This window comes from Rhinichthys klamathensis, unplaced genomic scaffold (genome assembly GCF_029890125.1).
Source record: "Rhinichthys klamathensis goyatoka isolate OS25496 unplaced genomic scaffold, OSU_Roscu_1.1 h1tg000309l_1, whole genome shotgun sequence".
Classification (NCBI taxonomy): domain Eukaryota; kingdom Metazoa; phylum Chordata; class Actinopteri; order Cypriniformes; family Leuciscidae; genus Rhinichthys; species Rhinichthys klamathensis.
In genome coordinates, this window is record NW_026606827.1 from 43601 (window position 1) to 63114 (window position 19514).

Below are 19514 nucleotides of genomic sequence, written 5' to 3' on the forward strand. Positions count from 1 at the left end.
GGGTTTAGCGTGCAGCACTACCATAGAAATTGCTGACCAAGTATTTGAAGGTTGAGCAGCGAGTTAATTGGCTACTGATACAGCACGAACCAATCAGCTGTGCCCTATAGAGAATGACGTGATTGCAAGCAGACTGAGTTCAGGACCTATCAGCCAGCGCCATCTAGAGTTTCATGACAGAACTTTGTGTTTATTTTCTATTGGGTGATAATAGCCACAGCCATATAATGTGCTCTTGAACTGTTTCTCATTCATTTCCATTTACAAGCAGTAAATAAAACAAACAAACAAAAAATAATGGAATGAAATGAAACTAACATCAAAGTTTTTAAATGCTTGGTAAGGGGAGGATTCTGGGGGGGAAAAGCCTCAGACTGCTTACTGCAGCTGCTGTTTTTATGCAGCACACATGAGGAGAGATCCAAAATCACACATTTTTAAGAGTCTGACAGCTTAATGGCATTTTTAGATGGTATGAAAGACAGGGGGTTGAGGCCCCCCTAAATAGAATGTGGAAAAGCCTATGGTCTGTGTGCACTCTTACTCGTGTTAACAATATAAATACCTGGGGCCCTATATAAAGCACTTAGGTGGCAATGTTTTACAATCCTGCAGAGAAAACCGGACACAGATATCTATAAATCACTTCTAGCATGAGCTATTCTGGTTCAAAAGAGAACAGGGAAGCCAGCCAAAACATACCCTCGTCATGAAAGAATGATGGAAATAATGATCTTTCTCTTACCAAAAATGATCATTCAGTGATCCGGACTGCACTTTGTAGTTCTGAATATGACAGGATCCTTATTCTCTAAGATATTCTCTCTCTTTCTCACTGCTCAGTGCACTGCGGGGTGTTTGTATGGTCTTGAAGATTAGAGGTGACAGCGGTTCCCATGTGGCCTCTCTGGGAATGCTGTCAGACAGCCGCGCTGTACACACATTCAAAAAATACACACACACAAATTGGCTATAACTGCGTTCCAACTGTTGCTTTTTAGTGTTTGATTGAAAACACAGCATTTGACAGTCTTATGACCTTTTAAACCCTTCTTCTGAGCCACAGTATGCCACAACACAAAAGAAAATACATATGAAGTGGAGTGTGTTTTACTAATTTAGCCCCATGTTGTTTAATGGTCTTTTCCACAGTTAATTTTCCTTTTATGCCATTTGTATGGTAGTCTTTTCTCCCAATCTGTCACCAGCGCAATATCATGTCTGATCTGACAGTGGATTGGGTGTTTGATTGACAACTCTATTCTCAACGGAACGCGTCCCACTGTAAACCATATGGATAAACTCAAATGGCATTTATAGGACCCAAGATGTTTAGCATTCATACATCCTCAACCACCAGACAAGCTTATATTTTCCAGTGTTATATTAGTATTATTTATATAACATCATAGTTTTTATTTAGAATATTTTTAGTCTTTTATTTTTATATTTTCAGTATTAATTTTAATTTTAGTCGAATTTTTATAATTTTGTTCATGTTTTTGTTATTATTATGTTTTTTTAAATATTAAAAAAAGATTTTTTTAATTTTTTTTAGTTTCAGTTCAGTTCAGTTTTATATACGCAGAAGCAGAACCTAAAGGGACATGGTGGTAGAAAAAAATATGAGATGGGAGCAACAATAATAAGTCAATGCTTTTGTGTTCCACAAGAAACTGTTGCATTTCCCCGAGAAACGTTGTGGTCACTCGCAAAACCAGTTGAGCTCTCTGCGAGCGACTGCAGTTTCTCGGCAGAATGCAAACATTTTTATAAGGGAACGCAAAGTTTCTAGGGGGAAAACAAAACATTTGCGAGAGAACGCAAATGCGTTGACAAATAATTTTCCCTCCATCTCATATATTTACCATATCACCATGTCCCTTTAGGTGCTCCATAGTTTTAGTTTTCATCAGTTAGTAACTTAAGTGCTTCAACTTCAACTTATTTCTATATCTATATTTCTATATAGGGTGTGGTTCTCTTACGAGAGTATCTCTCGTACTGCGTAATAGCTTACGCTAGGGGAAAAACTCTTTTCCGCGAGATATTGAAGCCAAAAATTATCCTTAATTTTTAATTAATGTAAAACGCTTTGCAGCAGCAAGCAGACATAGGCGAAACAGCTCGCGCGCCTATTGGTTGCTCTGCAGCAAATGCAGCAGCCTATCGAGAGAGACTCTGCGTGACGTAATGACCAATGGGGGCAATTCGCGCCCATATCGTCACGTCCCGCCAGAAGGGGCGTGGTCTCACCCTATAAATATGCTCGTTAGGCTGATACAAGCTGATTTTTACCTCTTCAGCGAAGCACACGCATCGCTGGATCCGGAGTGAGAAGCCGCGCCGTCGAAGCAAGCCTTTCAGCGGGACGAGCTCTGGAGTCGCTGGCCTCGCCGCCTTCAACTGCCGTACCTGCTGCGCTTTCCGGCGTTCTATATCCTTTCATACTCTGTGTGTATTTACTCTGTTGAGAGTGTTTGCTCGCTTACTTGACGCGACTCACACTTCTCTCACAAAAGAGCTGCGTCTTTTTAAAGATGCCTTCCTGTGGCTCGTGCCGCGCCCCGCTCAGCGATGGAGACCGGCACGTCATCTGTGTTTCCTGCCTGGGTGAGGATCACGCGGCTCTCGCGCTCGCTGACGGCGGATGCCCTCATTGCGAGTTTTTGCCCATGGTGACTCTGAGGACTCGCCTGGCATCATTCTCCGAGCCTTCACCGCAGCCCGCCGTGGTGCCGCGCCGCAAGAAGCGCCGCGCCCAGCGCGCTCCCGAGCTTTCTCCAGCCCGCCAAAGCTCGCCGGTTCGCCCGCCAGCTTCGCCGGCTTCGCTCGAGTCGCTCACTGACGGACAACGGCCGCCGCCTGCCGCCGCGTCCATCCACGAGTTTGACGAACCCACCGAGGCGTGTTCTCTTCTGGCATCCGATAGCGAGGATTGGGCGAGCTCCGTGGACCTCCCCTCCGCTAGCGTTTCCCGCCAGACCACTGGTAAGAGAGCCGGCATTGAGACTGAGCTGATGCGTCTGCTCTCTCAGGCCGTGGAAAGCATCGGCCTCGATTGGGAAGCGCCCGCGCAACAGGCGAGCTCTGTGGACCTCCGCCTTCTGTCCGCGAGTCGTCAAGGAAACGGGCCAGCATCAAGACCGCGAGCCCTAAAACCGCGGCTAGCTTTCTTTACGTTATAAGAAATCTACCCCGCCCCCCATGGGCGTGCGTCACCGGCAAATGAGAAAAGAGTGTGTTTTAGTCCCCGCCGAGGCCGGACTAATCTCCATTTCTTAAACATTTCTCGGCTCCTAGTTTGAGCGGCTGAAAATGTCATTATTGCAGCAATGAGCCTGTTGTATAACACGCACACCTGCATACAAACGCCGACACACACAAAACTGTGATGACGCTCTCTTATCTGCTTGCGCTAGTGTAGTTCTCCCTGTGGCCCAGTGGCGGAACCCGAAGCTTTCACGCGAGAGACCCGTGTTCGATCCAGGCTCTCGCAGCAGATAAAAATTTAGTCTCGCCGCGGCCAGACTTCCACCAAAAACTTTTCGCTCGTTCAGTTCCAGAAAATGCGACTGTTCCAGTGTATTTTGCAGTAAACAAGCTGGTACCACGGCCCGCTTGCCTGCACATAAAGGCCGTTTCCACGGCGACCCAGAAAAATCATGTAATCATTGTATTTCTGGTTTTCCGGCCACAGCCGATGGTGTTATAAGTGTAATAAAATGCTCACAGCCCAGTGTTCATTTCTACACACAAACACAGCCCGCCACGGTACAGGGCTCGCACAAATGAAATCGACGCATGTCAATTGTGCATTAAATGTAGTAAATGTGCCCACAACCCAGTGCCCACAAACACTACCACGGTTTCTGTAAAACGAAACCAACACAAGTCTTCCTAGCCTCCTAGGAAATCGACGGTGTTTCAGTCTCGCCGTGGCCAGACTTCCACTGAAATTTTCGCTCGTTCAGTTCCAGAAAATGTGACTATTCCAGTGTATACTGCAGTAAGCAAGCCAGTACCATGCCCGCTTGCCTGCACACAAATGCTGTTCCCACGGCGACCCAGATAAATCACATAAATGGTGTATTTTCTGGTATTCCGGCCACAGCCGATGGTGTTATGAGTGTATTGAAAATGCCTACAACCCAGGGCTCATTTCTACACACAAACACAGCCCGCAAAATGCAGGGCTCGCACAAACAAAATCGCCTCATGTCGATTGTGCACTAAATGTAGTGAATGTGCCTGCGTCTCAGTGCCCACAAACACTACACACCACATGTCCCACGGGTTCTGTGAAAACGAAACCAACACGCATTCAGTCAGCTCAGGCCGACGGTGTTTTTCAGTGCAGTAAATGTGCCCGCTGTCCTGCGCCCACATTCACTCACAGACATGTTAAGCCCCACGGGGCTCGCCCCGCTCTCTCTCCCTCAGCAAACTGCTATAAGGCGATCGGCGCGCCCCCCGCCTCACACACTGTAAACACAGTGTCTGCGTTACAGCACGCCGGAGCTCTCTTGCCGTCACTATGTCTCGGCCAGAGCCCAGATCTCATTCTACCCCTAGCTATTCACGCGAAAGTGTGGGCACAGCTTCCTGGGGTATCAGAATGGGTGCTGAACACTATAAATAGAGGCTATTCGCTACAGTTCGCTCGACGTCCCCGCCGTTATACGGCGCGCGTCGAGACGACGGTGGAAAACGAAGTATCTCATCTACTTCGAGCCGAGATAGCGAAACTACTGAGCAAAGGTGCTATAGAACCTTTATCTCAAGCTCAGAGCAAAGGGGGCCTACACAGCAGATATTTTCTGGTACCGAAAAAAGATGGAGGTCTCAGACCCATTTTACATCTGCGACAGCTGAACAGAGCGCTTGTGAAGCGCCAGTTCAGAATGCTTATGACCAGGAAAATCCTCGCGCAAGTGCGCCACGGGGACTGGTTTATGTCAATAGATCTGAAAGACGCCTATTTCCAAATACAAATGGCGTCCCATCACAGGCGATTCTTGAGATTCGCTTTCGAGGGCCAGGCATATCAATACACAGTCCTGCCGTTCGGCCTGTCCCTAGCACCTCGTACATTTACGAAGTGCATGGACGCGGCGCTCGCACCCCTGAGACTTCAGGGCATGCGAGTCCTGAACTACTTGGACGATTGGCTGATTCTAGCTCGATCACGATCGGAGCTCATAGAACACAGGGCCGCATTACTCGAGCACCTCGAGGAGCTGGGCCTCACAGTCAATTGGGCGAAGAGCTCACTGTCTCCCAGTCAGAAAATTTCCTTTCTGGGAACCGTGTTGGACTCGCTGTCCATGACAGCACGCCTGTCACCAGAGCGCGGGCTAAATATTCAGCGCGCGATAGTTCCGCTCAAAAGGTTTCAGAAAATGCTGGGGCTGATGGCCTCAGCAGCCTCTGTACTCCAGTTGGGCTTGCTGCGCATGCGCCCACTGCAGATGTGGCTGAAAGGGCGGGTTCCACCCAGGGCATGGACAGCGGGTCTGTTTCGCCTCAGGGTCGACCTTCAGTGTGTTTCAGCTCTGGAACCTTGGAAAATAACCGACTGGTATCAGTCAGGTGTGAGTCTGGGGACCGCTTCGAGTGTGAAGGTGGTGTCTACGGACGCCTCCACCTTGGGCTGGGGAGCGCTGCTCGAGGGCAGACCGCTAGCTGGCCTGTGGTCAGAACGGGAAAAGCTCCTTCACATAAACTGCTTGGAGATGATAGCAGTCGACAAAGCGCTACGGCATTTTTGTCCCTAGGTAACAGGCCACCACGTCTTGGTCCGGTCGGACAACATGTCAGTGGTGGCATACATAAATCGCCAGGGCGGCGTCAGGTCACGAAACCTTCACAGGCTGACGGAACGCCTCCTGGTCTGGGCTCAGCACAACCTGCTCTCACTGAGAGCAGCGCACGTGCCTGGTCACCTAAATGTGGGACCAGACAGACTGTCCAGGAACAATGTTCCAGCAGGGGAATGGTCGCTGCACCCGCAGACGGTCCAGCTGCTGTGGAAAACGTTCGGCAGAGCACAGGTGGACCTATTCGCGTCCCACGAAAACGCTCATTGCCCGGAGTTTTTCTCGAAAAGCAAGGACGCGCTGGCTCATGTTTGGCCCCGCTGCCCCCTATATGCTTTTCCTCCTGTCTCGCTCCTGCCTCAGGTGTTGGAACGAATCAGGGAGAACGGATGCCCAGTGCTGCTCGTAGCTCCGCTCTGGACAAACCAGACGTGGTTCCCTGCCCTGATGCAGCTGACCAGCACTGCCCCATGGCCTGTACCATTGAGGAGAGACCTCCTCTCTCAGGCGGAGGGCTCGATTTGGCACCCTCGCCCGGAGTTGTGGTCCCTGCACGCATGGGCCATCAACGGGTACACGCTAGCCTCCCAGAAGGAGTGTTAAACACGATCGCGCAGGCTAGAGCTCCGTCTACCAGGCGGCTCTACTCCTCGAAATGGTCTGTTTTCTCTGCATGGTGTCAAGCCCAGAGCTTTTCACCTGTGGAATGCGGGGTTTCGGAAGTGCTTTCCTTCCTTCAAGAGCTACTGGATAAGGGCAGGACCCCATCCACGCTCAAAGTATATGTGGCGGCCATAGCAACGTTTGCAAAACCGGTGTCTGGCCAGTCGCTGGGGAAAAACGACTTAGTCGTGCGTTTTCTTAGGGGAGCTCGGAGGCTGAACCCTCCCAGGCCCCCTTCAGTCCCGACGTGGGACCTTTCCACGGTCCTGGAGGCCATGAAAGGCGCCCCGTTCGAGCCAATCCAGCTGGTGGACATGAAACACCTGTCGTTCAAAACAGTGTTTCTCATGGCTCTCGCTTCAGTGAAGCGCATAGGGGACTTACAGGCGCTTTCAGTAAGCGCGTCATGTATGGAGTTTGGGCCTAATGACTCGAAGGTCATTCTCAAACCAAAGCACGGGTATGTCCCGAAATCCCTCAATACACCGTTCAGGGCCCAGGTAATTTCCCTGTCCGCCCTTCCGGTTCTCAGTGAGGAGGAGGATGCGAGTCTCCTTTGCCCCGTCAGGGCATTGAGAGCTTATGTGTCACGCTCGTCTGTTTTCAGACAGACGGAGCAGCTTTTTGTTTTCTTTGGCGGGCGTTCCAAGGGACTCGCCGCCTCAAAACAGAGCCTATCCAGATGGATAGTGGATGCCATTGCGCTCGCTTACTCTGCGAAGGGCCTACAGTGCCCCTTGGGTGTCAGGGCGCACTCCACGAGAGGCGTGGCCTCTTCGTGGGCATGGTCGAGCGGGGTTTCCCTGCAAGATATCTGTACGGCCGCGGGCTGGGCCTCGCCGTCTACATTTATAAAATACTATAACCTGGAGGTACCCGCCTTACAAGCTAAGCTTTTGGCGGTCTAAAATTCAGTGCTATCTGCCCCGCTGTGCGGCCCAGATGCTGAGTTTACTGCAGCCCCATGAGTGTTGACACACGTATGGCCACCCAGATCAGGCTGAAAGCTTTCACCCTGGCTGCGCGTTTTATTGTCATATAATAGCCCCGCTGGGTGCTTTTTTATAGGGAATGACGCTTCCAGCCTCTCTTCCTCCACTCTATGTGAGTTTATGGTGATTATGCACTACATGAGCCCTGGGCTTCGGCCCCCGGGACTTTGGTGTTGGATCCCTGTACGCACGGCGTGTTGCATTGTGTTCCCCTAGCGTAAGCTATTACGCAGTACGAAAGATACTCTCGTAAGAGAACGTACTCGGTTACTAACGTAACCTCGGTTCTCTCTAGAGAGGGAACGAGTACTGCGTATCTTGCCGTGCTTGGAATACGCTCTGGTTCGCTTCAGTGAACAAAACCAGCTTGTATCAGCCTAACGAGCATATTTATAGGGTGAGACCACGCCCCTTCTGGCGGGACGTGACGATATGGGCGCGAATTGCCCCCATTGGTCATTACGTCACGCAGAGTCTCTCTCGATAGGCTGCTGCATTTGCTGCAGAGCAACCAATAGGCGCGCGAGCTGTTTCGCCTATGTCTGCTTGCTGCTGCAAAGCGTTTTACATTAATAAAAAATTAAGGATAATTTTTGGCTTCAATATCTCGCGGAAAAGAGTTTTTCCCCTAGCGTAAGCTATTACGCAGTACTCGTTCCCTCTCTAGAGAAAACCGAGGTTACGTTAGTAACCGAGTACGTTTAGTGGTTAGAGCTGGTAACCAGAAAGTTCTCCACAAGAAGCAAGCTATGTGGGATTGTCATATTGCCCTTGAAAAAAGCACTTAACCCTAGGTTGCTTCAGGGAGATTGTCAGTTTAAAAAGCGTATAGTTCTGTTTTATGGCAACATTGGCTACATTTACTACCTAATGCCTAATTTTAGTATTTTCTGTCCAAATCCTTTTTATTTTACAAATTTCCCTTCTTAATTAATCAAATGTGTAAAATACATTACCCTGGCATGTTCATCGGAAGTAAACAAACAAATGGATGGAAGCAATTTTAGTAAAATAGGGCAGGCTGTCTTCAAATTGCATGTTGATTAGTGTGCGATTATGACAAATAAATAAAAATCTGATTAAATTTGACCTGACATTGCAAAAACTCAGCTCAGCCCAAATCGGAAGTGAAAATGTCACTTTTGTCATCCAAGTAAAGATCAGAGAAAATAGTATGAAATTGTATAAAACAACAACAGCAACAACAATAAATAAGCATATAAATTGAATTAATTTAACATGGGAAAAATAAAATAATAATTTGACATCTTTGCGTTTCCTTTTTACAATCATTATTATTATATTAGACTAGACAAGACAAGCCCTCTGCACAGATCTTCAGTGAAGACCTCAACAACTAGACAAGTCCTCAACAGATCACTATGTTGAATGTGTCATGCCAGGACCAGCTATAGGATTGCAATGCAGTCTTTAACAAGCAGGATCATCACGCTTAAGCCAGTTGTCCACCACTGACTAAACGGCAGATCTACCGTCATGTTTCAACCTGGTGGTTCACCAAATCTTCCATTTTCACCTAATGCCACCATGACGTATCCCTTTGCATTTGCTGAATGCAATTAAAAAAAATATATATATAAATACACAAATCATCGCGGATTTCTCAACATGGTTCCCTGAAAGGAGGGACCGAGGCATTGTGTAATAGCTTACTCTACTGGGGAAACTTCTTTCTCCAAAATTGCTGAAACCTGATTGAATCACGCTATTGCACTTGCTATAGCCAATGTCGCTCAAGCGCTAACACGGTGTTATATAGGTAGATTATCTCAGAATCTTTCTCCTTCATTTCACATTGGAGCCTGTTTTGCTGTAGACCTGTGCAAAAAGAGCAGACGTGATCCAATCCTAAGATTCAGCGAACCAACGAGGATGTCACTTTGAGGATGCCACATGTGCAGCGGGCCCATAAGAGCTCCCGGACTCGCATGACGACTGCGTGTTGTGCTTGGGCAGTGCCCACGCCGAAGCGGCACTAGGAGGATCGGATTGCCACTCCGGCGAGGTCCTGCCTATCAAGATTATTCGCGCTACCCCTCCGGCTACCACACCTCCCCTTCTTTCCACCATCGAGCCGCGAGTGGAGAGGCTGCAAACAGCTCCCTCACGATGCTCTGCTGATGAATTAACACCGGCCCAGCGCCCACTTTCTCATTGCCCTCCAGGTCTCCTATGAGGACAGCCTTCGCCCTTCTTCTGAAACGTTGGACCTGGTCTCTTTTGGCTACGAAGAAGTCTACCTGCGCCTCTGACCCGAGTCCTGGTCGGAGGCCCAGATGGAAGAGATGAGAACCACTCCAACTTCTCTGGACGAGGAACTCATGAATATCCTTTTTCCGAGGCTGTGGCCGATATGGGCCTGGAGTGGTCAGTCCCAAAGCAGCTGGTGAAGAAGTGGATGAACGGGTCTTATCTCAATGGCCGGGGCGCCTCCCTTTGAAGAGGCCATTGCGGCTCAGTTGATGCTCCCAAGCTTTTTTTCTCTCCATTACTGTCATCTGGTGGGTTTTGGGCTTCTTACAACTGTCACCTTTGGCTTGCATAGTTGGAGTTTAAAACAAATTTAATATTTAGTAATATTATTGATCTGACTGCACTGACACTATATGAGAACAAACGTCTCGGTTACGTATGTAACCCTCGTTCCCTGAGTACAGGGAACGGAGACGTGTCGTCGAGGAGTTCCCTGACGAATTGGGATCACGCTAGGGAGCCTATTGCCTTCGAGAGAATTAAAAACGAGCCAATGGAATTGGCATGCAAGATTTGCATTCCGCGACCTGCCTACCAGCGCGGGTATAAAAGGCGGAAGTAAACATTGCGCAATGCTTTTCGCTGAGGAGCCGAACAGTGTTCAGACCTCCGCGAAGATACAACAACATGGCGAGGGGACGTCACGTCTCCGTTCCCTGTACTCAGGGAACGAGGGTTACATACGTAACCGAGACGTTCCCTTTCGTCCTGGGAACTCCGACGTGTCGTCGGGGAGTTCCCTGACGAATTGGGATCTCTAACAAAACGCCATGGTGCTGGCCCCTTCCAGCGCCCAGCTAAGCTACCCAAAAGCAGTTTCACAAATTGCGGGAGCTAGCTAGGGAGTCACACTGCTGTTCCGCAAGACCCACACAGTGGACATTGGATAACACTGGAAAAGCGTGCCCAACCCGTAAGAAAAGGGGAAGGGAACGCTGCGGAAGCCAGGTACCTGAAGAAGGCCTGGAATACACATATGTACTAGCCCAGGGGGATAGTGAACATATGACAGTCCCTGAGGTAGTCCCCTGCAAGGGGAGGCGTACTCAACAGGGACGACAGAACGAGTCTGTCAAGGGGAAGACACGGCTGGACTGCACGTGGCATAATGGGTCACCGAAGAGACCACTGGACATAACACCCAGTCTACACAACAACTCCCTTAGAGGTAGTAGACCTGGCGCCGGCGGTCCGCCACGCCTGGCACCGGAGGGGTGATGGAGGAACTCATGAGGCTAACCAACGTAGGGCGCCAACGGAGCGAAAGACCAGGGCCGGCCCTGACCAATTTGCTGCCCTAGGCAAGATTTTACCTGGTGCCCCATGCATTACAGCCCATTTCACCCCATCATTGTGTTGGTGATTATTTAGTCATATATATATATAGCAAGAGCATTACAGCTAGCATTCAAGTCAAGTCCCCTTTATTTTTATATAGCGCTTTTTAGCCTACAATACAGATTATTTCAAGGCAGCTTTACAGTGATAACAGGAAAATAATGCAACAAAGTTTGCTTCTCCTGTACAGCAGATCTAGAAGAAAATATTGTCATAATCAAGCTTAAGTATGTTCAGTGATGGTTTATTTTGTTGTAAAAAAATAGTAATTTATCTAAGTTATATATAGCTTGCTCTGGATAAAACAGTGATGTCATCGTCCAAATGTCATTCATGCACAAACTATTCATTGAGCACTACCAAAAGTGTTTGTTTGGGAGTTGATGGCAGCAATCTTCCACTAAATTATGGCACAGTTCATGTTTTCAACATGAATGAAACTGCAAAATGTCTTCTTTAATGTGAATTTTACTTAAAACATAATAAACCTGTAGCCTATAAATATCGTTAATAATTTTGGCAAATAAATTTTAAAAAATGCCACATATTCACCTCAAAACTGCACAACTTGTTAGTAAAACATTAATTAATAAAAGTGATAGTAAATGCGTCTAAAAAACACTGACATGATTGTTACAAATCGCATTGTCTGGGGGCTCTGAAGAACTCAGAACTACTGTTAGCATAAAGTTATAAGGTAAAAATAACTGCCATTAAATTATAGTATCTTACTACTATGCAATTAGATGAACTGTTCATTCATTACATCACTTTACCTCTGTCTTTATCCCCTTGTAGCCTCTTCTCTTTGGCACTGTATCTATCGCAGGCTATAATGCTAATTTAAATGTGTCATGAAAATTCGGCCATCCGTCACAATGAGGTAACTTTCACCATGTCTAGACCTGGCGCGAGCTGCCAGGCCCATTTCTAGTGCTTGAGTTTGTTAAGCGCCCTCAAACGAAAGCAATGCTGTCTACATTGGATGCGGCGAGGGGCGACGCTACACAACAAATTACCAACAGTAGGCCTAAACTGATCGCGCGCGCTCTGTTTCTGACGCACTTCAAGCACTCGCTGGGCGGGGGAAGATTGATGCGCTGGACCGGAGTCGGGGGACTTAGTTAAGTTTTTGTGGAGTTGTTTTGCTTTATTTTGTAGTATTTTGAATTAATGGTTTTAAAATAGTATTAGTAAAAAAAATTAAAAAAAAAATAATAATTCACTGGTTCACTCATTTTGGCGCCCCTATTGAGTGGTGGCGCCCTTAGCATTTGCCTATACTGCCTATGCCACGGGCCGGCCCTACGAAAGACGCACGTATCCGGCTGAGGCACGGAGTGGCGTAGCAAGCCGACACAACCTATTCCCTCGCACCACTGGCCGTAGCGAGTACTCGGGAGGAAACAGGTTCCACACGTAGGCTATAGAACCTAGCGAACGTTTTCGGTGTCGCCCAGCCCGCAGCTCTACAAATGTCTGTCAGCGAGGCGCCTTGAGCCAATGCCCAGGAGGCGGCAACACCTCTCGTAGAGTGAGCACGCAACCTGGGAGGACAAGGCTCACCCGTAGCTTCATACGCTTGGGTGATAGCATTCACTAACCAGTGAGCTAACCTCTGCTTGGAGACGGCCTTCCCCTTCTGCTGGCCTCCGTAACAGACAAAGAGCTGATCTGAGGTCCTGAAGCTTTGCGTTCTGTCAATGTAAACCCGCAGGGCGCGGACTGGACAGAGAAAAGCTAGGGCTGGGTCTGCCTCCTCCTGGGGCAGCGCTTGCAGGTTCACTACCTGATCCACGAAAGGAGTGGTAGGAACCTTGGGCACATATCCGGGCCGGGGTCTCAATATCACGTGAGAAAGGCCCGGCCCGAACTCTAGGCACGATTCGTCGACCGAAAAAGCCTGCAGATCCCGACCCTCTTAAAAGAGGCCAGTGCCAACAGGAGCACTGTCTTAATGGACAGGATATTAAGCTCCACTGTCAGCAAACGCTCAAAGCGAGGACTTTGTAGAGCTCTCAGTACCAGAGCTAGGTGCCAAGAGGGTACAGAGCGCAAAACACGAGATGGATTTAACCTCCTAGCACCCTTAAGGAATCTGATGACCAGGTCGTGCTTCCCCACGGACTTACCTTTTACTACATCATGATGCGCGGCTATTGCGGCAACATACACTTTGAGGGTGGAGGGAGACAGCCTTCGCTCCAACCCATCCTGTAAGAAGGAAAGCACGACTCTGATCGGGCAAGTTAGGGGGTCCTCCTGGTGGGAGGAACACCACTCGACGAATAGGTTCCACTTCAACGCATAGAGGCGCCTCGTAGAGGGGGCTCTAGCAGAAGTGATGGTGTTTACTACTGCCTGTGGCAGATCACCTAGAACCTCAGCGTCTCATCCAGGGACCAGACATGGAGTTTCCAGAGGTCTGGACGCGGGTGCCATAGAATGCCCGTCTCTGAGTAAGGAGGTCCTTCCTCAGAGGAATTGGCCAAGGAGGGGCTGTCGCGAGGAGCATGAGTTCCGTGAACCAAGTCCTGGTGGGCCAATACGGCGCCACTAACAGGACCTGCTCCTCGTCCTCCCTGACTTTGCACAGTGTTTGTGCAAGAAGGCTCACTGGGGGAAACGCATACTTGCGCAGGCCCCGGGGCCAGCTGTGAGCCAGGGCGTCCGTGCCGAGGGTCCCCTCGGACAGGGAGTAAAACCACTGGCAATGGGTCGTGTCCAGAGAGGCAATCGACCTGTGCGACTCCGAAAACACTCCAGATCAGCTGAACCGCCTGGGGATGGATTCGCCATTCTCCTGGCAGGGGAGGCAACCGTGAAAGTCTGCCACACGGTTGAGCTCCCCTGAAACATGAGTGGCACGAAGCGACCTCAGATGCTTCTGACTCCATAGGAGGAGGTGGGAGGCGAGTCGCGACATGCGGCGGGAGCGTAGACCACCTTGTCGGTTGATGTACGCAACGGTCGCAGTGCTGTCCGTACGGACCAGTACGTGCTTGTCTTTGAGAAGCCCCTTGAGGCGGCACAAAGCCAAGCGTACTGCTTGCAACTCTAGGCAGTTGATATGCCAATGCAGCTGGGGCCCCGTCCACAGACCCGAGACTGCATGCCCTTTGTACTAGGCCCCCCACCCCATGGCAGAGGCATTTGTGAAAACCACAGCATGCCTGGAAACCTGGATTAGGGGCACTCCGGCCCATAGAAACGCAGGATCCGACCACGGGGAGAAGGTTTGGCGACAGTGCGGGGTTACTTTGACCCGGAACGTGCCGCTCTGCCACGCCCACCTCGGGACTCGATCGTGAAGCCAGTGCTGGAGCGGTCTCATATGTAACAGGTCGAGCGGCGTTACTGCGGCTGCGGGTGCCATATGCCCCAGGAGCCTCTGAAATTGTTTCAGTGGAACCGCTGTCCTGCCTCGAAAAGACCTGAGGCAGGTGAGCACTGACTGGACGCGCTGCTCCGTGAGGCGCGCGGTCTGGGCGACCGAGTCCAACTCCATACCGAGATAAGAGATCCTCTGCAAGGGGCAGAGTTTGCTCTTGTCCCAGTTGACCTGAAGCCCCAACCGGCTGAGGTGCCGGAGCACCATGTCCCTGTGATCGCACAACACCTCCCGCGAGTGAGCTAGAATGAGCCAGTCGTCGAGATAGTTGAGAATGCGAACGCCTTGTTCTCTCATGGGAACAATGGCCGCCTCCGCGACTTTCGTGAAGAGACTGGGCGACAGGGCCAGCCCGAAGGGTAGGACCTTGTACTGATACGCTCGAACATCGAAAGCAAACCGTAGAAACGGTCTGTGACGAGGAAGAATCGAGACGTGAAAGTACGCGTCCTTCAGGTCGATCGCTGCAAACCAATCCTGGGGACGGATGCACTCGAAAATGCGCTTCTGCGTGAGCATTTTGAATGGGAGTTTGTGCAGGGCCCGATTCAAAAATCGCAGGTCCAGGATTGGCCGTAACCCACCGCCTTTCTTGGGTACAATGAAGTAGGGGCTGTAAAACCCGGACCTTCTCTCGGCAGGAGGGACCGGCTCGATCGCATTCTTCGCCAGCAGGACATCGATCTCTTTACGCAGGACAGGGGCATCCACTGACCGCACACGGGTGAAGTGGACGCCCCTGAACCTGGGAGGTCGGCGTGCAAACTGAATTGCATAGCCGAACTGAATGGTGCGGATGAGCCATCGGGACGGACCCGGAAGCGCTCGCCAGGCTTCCAGGTACCGTCCCAAAAGGCCCACCCGAACCACCGGCGTACCCGCGGAGGGGCAGCAAGGTGGAAGGCAGGGACCCGGCTCCAGTGGCAATGTAGCCACTGGAAGCGGGGTCTGGGCGAGTTCGCCAGAGACCTGCTTCCACCGTGGGACAGACGGCAGAGAGAGCTCGTAGGCTTTCTGCTGTGGCCTGCCCCATGGCGAGGGGAGGGGAAGAGACGAGGCACGAGGCCCTGCCTCCTCGTGAGCTGGTCTCTGCCCCTCTGGGCCCAGCCGCCGACCGGAGCGACGCAATCGGGGACCCGCAGCAGGCCGCCTCCTATGCAGGACATGCCGTATAGCCTCCGACTGCTAATGGGCGGCGGAGAACTCCTGGGCCAAGTTCTCCACCACGTCGCCGAAGAGGCCACCCTGGGATACGGGGAAGTTGAGAAGTTTGTTCTTCTCCCCTTCCCTCATATCTGCCAGGGTCAGCCACAGGTGGCGCTCCTGGACCACCAAAGTGGACATCGCCCGACCCAGCGAACGTGCGGCGACTTTCGTCGCCCAGAGGGCGAAGTCCGTCGCCGCACGCAGCTCCTGCAGCAAAGCTGGGTCGGGACCACCCGGCTGCAAGTCATGGAGTGCTTTAGCCTGTTGGACTTGGAGCAACGCCATGGCATGCAGGGCGGAGGCGGCGTCTCCACACGCCATGTAGGCATCCCCGGTCAGACCAGAGGAAAACCTACAGGCGCGGGAGGGGAGTGAAGGGACAAGGAAGCTGTCTTCGGACACAGCTGCATCGCGATAGACCGCTACACTGGGGGGATTCCCTCTTACTCGTGCGCCGCCCCGCTGTCCAAGGTGGTAAGGAAGGAGGAGCGAGGTTGTCTCCGCCTGTACGCCAGAGGCGCCAACCAAGACTTCCTCAACTCCTCATGCACTTCCGGGAAGAAAGGGACCGGAGTGGGTCGTGGGGCAACAACACGGCCCGCTCCAAGACACCAATCATCCAACCGCGAATGTTCGGGACCCGGTGGAGGGTTCCACGCGAGCCTGACATTCGCGGCCGCCCGTTCGAGCATAGAGGCCATTTCCGGATCCGGCTCAGCCTGAACCACCACACCCGAAGGGGGCAGTCCCGCCGAGTCATCACCAGAAGATGACCGCTCATCCTCCGATGCCACGATCGACATCTGATCCTCAGGTGGCGCCCCGAAGGAAACAACCGGAACCGCCCGAGGGGGCTCCAGCCGCTCCACCGGAAGCGCCAATGGCAACGTGCAACTAGAGGCGTGAGGCGCCCGACAGTCTCTTTCACCAGTCGGAGCGTTCCTCACGGTGATCCTCATTCGCTCACCAACAGGAATCACCAAAGTAGCTGCCTGCCGAACTGAACCGGCAGACGAGCTAGATCGAGGATTATCTGAAGGGACTCCCCCGTGTTTTAGGGTTCTCAGTCTCGAACGTAGCATCGCCAGAGTCATATTCCCACAATGAGAACATGACTCGTCCACCAACGCTGCCTCAGCATGCGCTAAGCCCAGACACGTGAGGCAGTGTTTGTGGCCATCAGCCTGAGGGAGAAGTCGACCGCATCCAGAAACGCATGGGTGAGACGACATCCTGAAAAGGACGCGAACACACCGTGAAGCTCTTTTAGTTTTATTGGAAAGAAAAAAAAAGAAAAGAAAAGAGAAGAAGAAGCACTCTGAAGCGCCGAAGCACCGAGGGATCAGCGCGGCAGACACCTCTGGGAAAAACTGCAAGCCCTCATGCTGCACTCAGTCGCGTCGATCACACAAGCGCCGTCACACCAGCAGCCACCAGAGAATCTTCTTCCACTCAGCTCGTCTCTCTCTCCAAAGGTAAGGAACAGCAGTATACAACTGAGAGGCTCCGAAGAAAAAAGCATTGCGCAAGCAATGTTTACTTCCGCCTTTTATACCCGCGCTGGTAGGCGGGTCGCGGAATGCAAATCTTGCATGCCAATTCCATTGGCTCGTTTTTAATTCTTTCGAAGGCAATAGGCTCCCTAGCGTGATCCCAATTCGTCAGGGAACTCCCCGACGACAAGTCGGAGTTCCCAGGACGAAAGGGAACTGGTAGTTGTTCTGAACAAGGCGCATGGCAGGAATCATCCAGGAAACAGTCTTTAACTCAAAAATACTTAGCTCAACATTGACAAGACAGGACAAGGACTGCAATAACACACGGAGTATAAATACTAGAACAAATGAAGGAACTAATAAGCTAATTAATTGGACGACAGGTGTAATGAATTAAACAAACACAGATTTGGAAAACTGGGTCAACTGACATGGCACACAGGTGAACAGGACAGAACCAAAAAGTAAAAGTAAAAACAGAGCATTCATGTTTCAGCTGCTTTGTAGCCGAATCAAATTTGTTATATAGAACTGAATTGAATATACATTGAACTGACTCAAGCTGAATAACGACATTGTAGAGGAGCTGCTTATAGCTGAATTGAACCTGTTTCATAGTGAACTTCAGTTATTGACTTTTTAAAGCTGAATTTGAATTTGTCTCATATTTAATAAAGTTTGCATCATTGATTCTGTCATTTTCCTGTTTATCACTGTGAAGTTGCTTTGAAACAATCGGTATAAGGCGCCATTCACATATAGCGCCTAAAAACGCGTAGAAAACGCTAGGCGCGCCACGTTCTCCTTTTTCCAAAGCGCTAGGGCGGTTGCGCTCCGGTTGGTTCTTGTCACGTGACCTACGGTGCGCTTGCGGCATTCTGAAAAGTTGAGATGTTTTTATCTCGATGCGGCGCGGACGCGCTTGGAAAAAACGAGTGCGTCGCACCTCGACCGTGTCGCTTCCATTATGAGCGCACATACCACGCGCCTACATTTGAAATAACGAACTTTCCCGAACGCAAAGGACGCGATATGTGAGCAGGCCCTAAAGATGTAAATAAAGGTGACTACAGTGTCAAATTAACAGAAAGTACATATTTTACATATAATATTTAATTTGCATTTATAATATCTTTATTTTTCACATTGTAAATGCACCTTTTAACATAAAAAACAAGCTGCTTATATATTCCAGGAAGGGTCCTTCACCAGGGGTCCATTATATATACTGTTGATGTCTGTGTCGCATGTGAAGGATCAGATTTGGACTGTGTTGTGAACGTAGCCAAAGACTCTGTTATAATCTCTAATGTGAATTGTATTTAAAATACTGCAGCAAACCTTCAGTCCCACGTCTCTCTCCCTTTCCAGAAACTATTCTCCAGTCGGGCCGGAAGGGCCACTCATTCAAACGCCACATGTTGTTTTATGTGGTATATGACAGTTGTCGGGGGAGTGCTGTGTGCTGGATTTAGAATATATCTCATACCCAGGGTTGTGGATAATAGCTTACAAGGGAGGCGTATGATTGGTAACGGGCATTAATGAATTCCTGTGTAACATCTGCCGAGATGCACTCCACATGCTGACTATTAAAGGGAGGTGATGGAAAGCACTCTTTCGGCAGACATTAATTGCTGCCTCCACCAGATGCCAATTCTCCCTCCTGGTAGGTAGAATTTTGATAGACAGAGTGGATTGCTCTTGTTTGACATAAAACGAAAAAGAGTGAAAGATGTTGCAAGCACCCTGTCTTCACTCTAAAAACTTTTACTATGATTTACATTTTTTTTTTGGTGAAACCTTTTTACACTAAAAATATTGACAAAAAAATGTAAACGTAATGAAATTAATTACATATACCATATGAACTGAGTAAATGTAAGTAAAAAAAAAAAAGTAGATCTGAGTAAGTATTTACTCAGTATTTAAAGGCACACTGTGGAACTTTTCAACCTTTATAATATATTACCAAATCCCATTGAGATGGTACATCGACTTACAATAGGTTGAATGACACGTCTGCCGAAGCCTGAAGGTGTCTGTATCGCTTTTACTAGCACTATGTAACTTCGGGTTTCGGGTAGGAACCCGAACACAAAAAGAACTACAAAATTCGACCGCTTTACGGCATACGTCACTTCCCCCACCACCCCAACTTCCTCAAATTCTAACGTGAGAGCTCAACTCGCGTTTGATTGCCGGCGTCTGTATGTTGTCGTCATGGCTGAATCAACAGCTACTCGGAAGAAAGCGAAGAAAGCAAAGATTTTGTCAGAGGAGACCAAAAAAAGAAAAAGGGAGAGTTTAAAATAAACATCGGCATAAAAGTGTA

At 49.8% G+C, this 19514-nt stretch overlaps 1 protein-coding gene across 1 annotated transcript in view; it reads right to left on the minus strand.

The window, feature by feature from the left end:
• Positions 1 to 913: 913 nt before the first annotated feature.
• Positions 914 to 19514, minus strand: part of tsnare1 (T-SNARE Domain Containing 1) — a 273037-nt gene continuing 254436 nt past the window's right edge. Inside the window, exon 11 of the mRNA XM_056270897.1 lies at positions 914 to 932. The gene's annotated coding sequence lies outside the window, so the exon portion shown is untranslated. The remainder of the gene's footprint in view (positions 933 to 19514) is intronic.